At 39.9% G+C, this 6941-nt stretch overlaps 1 pseudogene; it reads right to left on the bottom strand.

Annotated features, from left to right (window-relative positions):
* Positions 1-4628: 4628 nt before the first annotated feature.
* Positions 4629-5811, bottom strand: LOC124089107 (protein TFG-like; annotated as a pseudogene).
* Positions 5812-6941: the final 1130 nt, after the last annotated feature.

The raw sequence follows: 6941 nt of genomic DNA, 5'->3' as shown, positions 1-6941 counted from the left end.
TTTTTTTTTTTCACCCAAAGTTTCACTTGCTGAAAGTGTGGATCCCAGTGTGGCAATGTCAAGGTGGTGGAAACTTTAAGAGGTGGGGGAGAGCGGAAATTAATTTGGTCATGTGGATGCCACACTCATGAAGGAACTTATGCTGTTTCACAAGAATGGGTCAAGTCTTGTAAGAATGGGTTGTTATTAAGTGAGTTTAACTTTCTTAGTTCACTTTCTTGCTATGTGAACTCCCTCCCATGCTCTTCTGCCATGTGATGCTATTTGTTATGTTGTGACATAGTCAGGGGGCTTGCTCCAGACATTGGCACCATGCTATTTGGGCCTTCCAGCTGCCAGAATTATGAGCCAAATTAATCTCTTTTCTTTATAAATCAGCAGTCTCCGTGTTTTTATTTTTATAGCAACACAAAATGGACTAAGAAACTAGCTTAACTTTTTGGGGAAGAACATGTCACAGGTACTGTGAACTTCACATGGGTACTGTCACGTCATGTCAGAGGGTTGTCCCATGTTTGATAATGCTAAGATTGATCTTTTAGAGATTATTCAGCTGATCCCTCCATTATAAAGTCCTCTGCCAATCTTTTACCTAAAATCCTTTTTTGTTGTTGTTGTTGTGTTTTCAGGATTGACCATTTCCCAGTTCCATTATTTTATAGTGAATTATGAAATTTTTGTTGTTGTTGTTTGTTTGTTTGTTGCATTTCTTCTCTGTTTTTTCCTGTGAAGGAGAATTTTCTTTCATCATCTACATAGTTAGTCTGAAAAACAATTCACACAAGAAAGGCAAGTTAAATGTGTGATTCATTTTGTTGTCAGTTTTAATACTAAAGTGTTGGTACCCTTGTAATTTCTAATGGTAACTGGTGTGTGTGGGGGTGTTAAAATGCTTTTATTTTAAAATTCTTAAGTGTTATAATAAAATCTTGAATATAGACATAGATAAAGTTATATCAAGAGCTGTTTTACTTTCTGTGAATCAGTTATTCTTCTTAGGCCTCAGGTTGGCTCCGATATTTTTTTGTTGTTGTTGTTGTTCTGAGGCTTGAACCCAGGGGTGCTTTACCACTGAGCTACAACCCCAGTTTTTTATTTTTTATTTTGAGGCAGGGTATGATTAAGTTGCTTAGGGTCTCGCTATATTGCTAAAGCTGGCCTTGAACTTCGATCCTCCTGCCTCACTGGCAATACAGGCATGTGCCACTGTGCCTGGCATCCAAAGTCCTTTTGGCATAATCCTGTTAGTCTCTAATAGCTTACTTGCTTTCTGGAACATAAAGAAGCCCCAGAATTTCTGTTTTTGTTTTTGTTTGTTTGTTTTTACAGTTTTTGTCCCAGCCCTGTAATCATCCAAAGTTTCTGGTTCTTCTTTTTTGATGGCAAATGACAATTTGTATTGCAAAGATGTTTAATTTTACTGCACAGTCATTGCTCTGGTGTTCACAGCTTTATGTTATTCATATACTTCTATAAAATGAGAGACATAAGGCAGGTGTTTTTACTAATATTTTCAACTCAGATTTAGATCTATAGGATTTTTAAATTCTTACTTATGTGAGAGATTTTGGTTTCTGATAATAATTTGTTTCATTATACTATATAGTCACATAAATTTCTTTTAAAACAATACTGTTAATACTAAAATTATGCTACCTTTTAATATTATTTTAAAGTTCCTTTAGTTGTGCACATGTATCTTGTGAAGGATGTGAAGTTAACTTATTGTGGTTTTGAGTCACTTGAAATAAATCTTTTCAGCAGGATTTTGTCATCAACTTCTACACAATCATAGTTGTCCACAGTCATTTGTCCTTATTGATGGACATTCAGGTGGTCTACTATCTGTCATAAATAGTGCTACAATAAATAACGTTGTACATATATTATTTCATATACATTCCAATGTGTTTTGGGGATAGATTCCTAGACATAGGATTCCTGGGAAAAACATCCAGAATTTCTCCTGATTTTCTCGAATATTCCTCTATAAGAATGGAGGTTATATAATCCCTCATTATGAGACTGGGAGTATCAATTTCTTCACAGCTTCACCAACAGGATGTATTTTTAGATTTTTGCAATTTACCGTTCTGATAGGTGAGAAATGGTATTCCAGTGGAGCTTTAATTTGCGTTTTCTTATTATGAGCCCAGTTGAACTCCCAGAGGCACAGAGTATATACTATTAAGGTGAAGGCATTGATTGGGAAGGGATGGTATCCTGTAATTTGGGATGTGAACATGTGGGAAGACCCTGTTGTAGCCAGGCACGTTAAAATCACAAATTTGATGAGTCCTTTGTTGCCAACAGAAGTAGAGTGCCAAATCCCAGGGGCAATGGCATCTCCTCTCACAGTGATAACACCTTTTCACCTCTGCCTGAAGAGATTAACCCTACATTGCCTAAGGAAATTATAATGACCTCTCCTAAGGCAGTTGTCAAGCAAGACAATGCTCATTTTTCTCAATATCTCTGCTCCCACAACCTTCTTTGCTTCTAAACCCATAACTAGATTCATATCCCAGCAAGTCCCTAAAGGTGAGATGCAAAGTGTGACTGGGGAGGAAGACTGCTACACTCCAGAACAATAATTTAGATTCTTGTTTACAAGCATAAATCTATGGAACAGGTGTGGGAATGGAAGTTAAGAATGTGGGATAATGGTGGAAGAACATAAAGTTGGACCAGGCCAAATTTATATATCTGAGTTCACTAAGCAGAGATTTAAGCAGAGATTCTGCATTTAATGTTGTATCTCAGAGAGTTAGAAAGGGCTGTTTATTTGATTGAATGAAACATTTATCAAAACATGACCCACTGTGAGTGAATTAGAGATCTCCAATATTTCTTGGTTTAACACAGAGGAAGAGCTTCAAAGACAGATAGATTGGAATGCTAGAGTGGATTTGCTACTTCAAACCTACTCATCCACACTAGAAGGATCCAGAAGGTGGACCTTTCTTTGAGAAATAGGTTTGTGAAGGGATCCCTTGCATCCTTGAAGAGCTACATGGTTGCTAGACCTTCTGTGGGAAACACTATCACTCAAATGGAAAACTTAAAAACAATGGAAATAATTGGGCCACTTAACCACCAAAGACAAAGTGGGTATAATTTCAGTTATAGACAGCAGGAACAAAGCAACAATGTAAGTAGTCTTGCTCATGTAAATCTGCAACGTCAGCAAGATAATCATGATTTTCTTCAAAGCTGAAATAGATATAAAGCCTAATAAATTCTTAATTGATCTGTATAAGCATATATTTGCATATGTATATATGTTTTAATCTCCTCTCATCATTTTATCAATTAACATAAGATAACATAAGATACACAACTTTATATCAGTATTTAAGTATTGTTAATTTTACATCATAGTATTAAAGTTAGGGAATATTAAGAGAAGTATAAACATTACTCAAGGACTTTACCTCCTTTATGAGGAGGGGATTAGTGCAGTTTTAGTTGTACACAGGATAGTCATATCATGCTAGGGGGGACTATGATGTAGTTATCGGCTCTATTTAGAAATCTCTAAATTAAGTATGGTTTAAGGAGATGTGTATGATGTGGAGTTGACAAAGGATAGACTCTTTATAGGTAATCATAGATGGTAACTTAGGTAATTAGGGTAGTTGATAAGGCTTTTGTTTTGTTTTGTGGGAATATCTGTGAAGAGGCTTCCAGAAGAAATTGACATTTAAGTCTCTATGCTGAATGAGGAAGATCCAAACTCTCCCAATGTGCGCAGAGAAACTGGATACAATAAATAGGCAAAGGACAGATAAATACACTCTCCTGGGACCGGAATACCCTTCTCATGCCCTTGGATATCAGAATTCCAGGATGTCTATCCTTTAGACTCAAGAATTTGCATGAGCAGTGTTCCCCAATCCCTCCCAGTTTCCTGACTTTCAACCTAGAACTTAGAGTTACACCTTTGTCTTCACTAGTTCTGAGGCTTTTTGCCTTGAAGTAAGCCATACTGCATCCCTAGTTCTCCAGCTTACACTGCCTATCATATAACGTCTCATTCTTTATAATTGTGACAATCAATTTCCCTAATGAATACTCTCTTATCTTTCTAGTCTGTCATCTCTGTTTATTAATGTACCATGCTCTTTCAATATGAGATGTATAGTATATTTCTTTATCAAATCAGACTAGTCTATTCATCTAATTTCTCTGTTGCAACTTTTTTTTTGATTCAATCACTTTTATTAACCTAACGATGTTACATTTTATACATAATATCTAGTCATTTTTTCTACTTTAGTACATCATTGTTAATAGTAAAAAGTCAAGTAAGATGGCTAAATCTCAGCTTAGCATTTTAATATCCTCTGGACAAGGGAAGCTAGAAACCCAATCACTTTACACACATGTAAATGTAGTGTTCCAAAATAACTAGAAAGTTGCTACACTTTTAAGCAGGGGAGGAAGAAAAACAACTTTAACTTTGGTCTTTTGTTCTAGCAAATTATACTTTCAATTAACAGCAACAATGATATTAAAAAATGCTATGTCTTTTGAATTTATTAACTTCAATACAAATTAAAATATAGCATTGGAGCCTTTTACGAGGTAATAGCTAGCAGCTACATTCATCAGTGCAGCTGGCCTCCTTATTGATACCCAGGTCCAGGTTGGGTATAGCCCTGACCAAAGTTACATGCATAAGGGTCAGGCCCATTTGGAGGAGGGGCCATGGTACTTCCAGAAGGTGTAGTAAAACTTGGTCTTGGTTAATAAGCCCTGGGTTGGTTTGGAGCCATTCCAGGCTGAGAGGCAGGGGCCACAGTATAATTAGTAGGCTGAGACATTTGGGTAGGATAATGGCTCACCTGGTACTGCTGTGGTGGTTGAGCAGCCAGTTGCTGAGGCTGACCAGAAAATATAGGAGCTGGTGCCTGGGAAGTTGGTTGCTGGCCATATCCCTGAAACTGCTGAGGTTGTTGGGGTCCAGTCTGCTGACTATAGCTAGCTGAATACTGCATACCATACTTCTGAGGTGGCTGAGGTGAGCTTGAGGCTGTTGGGCACCATAGCCAGCTTGAGGCTGGTATTGTTGGTACATCTGACCTTCAATCTGACCTGCTTGTGTCTGGGCTCCTGTATATGGAGGCTGTTGTAGCTGAACTCCTGGTGGGTGAGCTGCTGAAGAGGAGGAAGCAATGCTGTCGGGCCTTCCTGAACGGTCGTCTGTAGGAGCACTGGGTGGCCCTGAAACCTGATCATCTGTTAAATCAAACGCTGACATTACATTTTTATTGATTTCATCTTAGTTTTTCAAAGGATCAAAAGCTGACATACTTGCTGCCATAACCTGAGTAGACTGTTTTCCAAAAGAATCAGAAGCAGCAGGCTTTTCTTCCCTACCATCCACAGTATCATTTTCAGGAATATTGGTGGAAGGTCCTGGTTCTCCAGGTTGTTCCAAGCTATCCAATAAGAGATTCACTTTATTCCTAAGTTCTATCAGTTCTTGACGGAGAAATTTCACCTGACTTGATTCAAGGAGTCTTGGTTGGCCATTAACAAACAATGTCAGTTTCAGTATCCTACTTCACTGAATAGCAAAGGAATGGTCAGAACTATCAAAAATTGTTATAAGATCTCCATCTTCATCTTTATACTTTATTGTAACTTCATCATTACTTAGAAGTTTTCCTCTGAAACTTGATGCATCATTAGCACTAATTCATCGTATCTTCATAAGTAATATCTTCATTATGAATGGGAATTCATATCCTCCCCAAGTTGAGCTTTGATAATTATCTTCCCTCTTAGGTCCAACTGTCCATTCATGGTGGACTCCAGGATATTTTTATATAACTATAGAGAAAGACGGCTTACAAGGCCTTTGCTCCGGACTCCGTTGACAGGCTGATGAGAGGCCACCACCTTAAGCCCTCCGCAGCCACTGCACCTAGCTTGCAGACTGCCGTGGGCCCCAGCCAATCGCACAGACCCAACTAGGCTAGCCCCACCCCCCTTTTTCTGACATGGGTATTGGAACGACTTTATTTAAGTACACTGGGCCCCACCAGGCAATGTGGTTTGTGCGAGGCTGTGCGAGTGATGGGTTTGAGCTAAGAGAAGGGGGGTGAGCTGGATAAGCACACTGCAGTCTGTGGGTTGCCCCATTGCTTTCACACACCTGCTTCGGCCCACATCTGGCAGGGGCCTTTGGTCATAGGACCGCGTAGGGGAAGAATACTGCCTGGAATCTAAGACTAGGTTGGGACTTGGTGTCACAGGTGAGCATCCCAGTGAAGACAGGCTCCCCCAGCTTTGTATCATTTGGGTTAATACAACCCTTAGTAGTGGTCACTACTTGAGCCACTACTAAGGGCCAGGCCTGAGCCCTCCTGGCACTCTGGTCTGGCCCTTTCCTGCACTCCCTTCCCAAATGGGTCCAAAGATGAGAACAGCACATGATCAACCCAGAGGGGGCATTCCTGCCCTTCAACCTAGTCTCCCTGCTCAGCTAGAGTGCAAAAGGCAACTTGGTTAATTGCAGCTTTTTCCAGTCTCATGGAGACTGTGTCCCCAATGCCCCTCTCTTGCAAGGGGCCTCTGCTGAAGAGTATTCTACCTCCTATTTCAGAAAACCCAACCAGCAACCAGACTGTTGGTTTCAGGGTGGTGAGCAAGTGCAGGAGGGAGGGAAAAAAGGGGCTGGTGGGGAGAATGTAGCCTTCAATCCTGAAGGGTCCTGAGGCCTATGGATACTGTCAGTTCACTAGGGAGTGGCAAGGCCCTGGATGCTACACTAAACCTATGTGCTGTAAACATTAGTGTGAGCAGGGTGACTAGTAGGCAGGAAGCAGTGAGCCCCCCTCCCCAGTCCCCTTACTGAACAAACACTTCAACAAATAAAATTGTTAAGATGGAATTGAAACAAGGATGGATGAGAAGCAAGTAATGAGACCAGA

Source organism: Marmota monax, unplaced genomic scaffold (genome assembly GCF_021218885.2).
Source record: "Marmota monax isolate L192 unplaced genomic scaffold, Marmota_monax_Labrador192_F-V1.1 WCK01_AAM20220418_F8-fsc00005, whole genome shotgun sequence".
NCBI lineage: Eukaryota > Metazoa > Chordata > Mammalia > Rodentia > Sciuridae > Marmota > Marmota monax.
The sequence above is the reverse complement of the archived record's forward strand: the minus strand, read 5'-3'. Positions and strand labels throughout refer to the sequence as shown.